Below are 676 nucleotides of genomic sequence, written 5' to 3'. Positions count from 1 at the left end.
ATATTCTAATTTCAGAGCAAAAAAGAAACAATTTTAACGTTATAATTGTTTGTCTCCTTTAAATTACATTGTTAGTATCCTGTGTCCTAGTGTACAGGCTCACGTGTGAGTACTATACAGCAACAATTTGTATACATTTTGTGTTAAAAGTAATATGATTTCTGTTTCTCTGATTGGATTTACTACTCGTATTTGTATGTTGTTTCGGCAATAGTTGGTGAATCCTTGGGTATTTGTTAAAGAGCGTTTCTAAACTGTAAAAGAGATATTTTACTCGTAAAGTGTATTATAGGTTTTTACACCTGAATATACATACATATATGAATTTTTGATTTATTTAATAACAAAAATATAGACATTTTTCAATGTTGCAAAAGGTTTAACATGAAAAATATTTAAGGATAGATAAGGATATCTTGGAATTATTTATAAGAAATCAGGATAATCCTAATCGAATTAGAACGCAACTGAACCAGAACAGAACAAACTTAAAAATAAAGTTCGTAATTTGAAAAGAACTAGATGGAAACCAGAGAAGAACTAGAGCAGAACTTGAACATAGCAGAATAGAACTAGAACAGAACTAGAACAGAACTAGAACAGAACTAGAACTAGAACAGAACTAGAACAGAACTAGAACAGAACTAGAACAGAACTAGAACATAACTAGAACAGA

Source organism: Lucilia cuprina, chromosome 6, assembly GCF_022045245.1.
Source record: "Lucilia cuprina isolate Lc7/37 chromosome 6, ASM2204524v1, whole genome shotgun sequence".
NCBI lineage: Eukaryota > Metazoa > Arthropoda > Insecta > Diptera > Calliphoridae > Lucilia > Lucilia cuprina.
Note: the sequence above shows the minus strand (reverse complement) of the source record.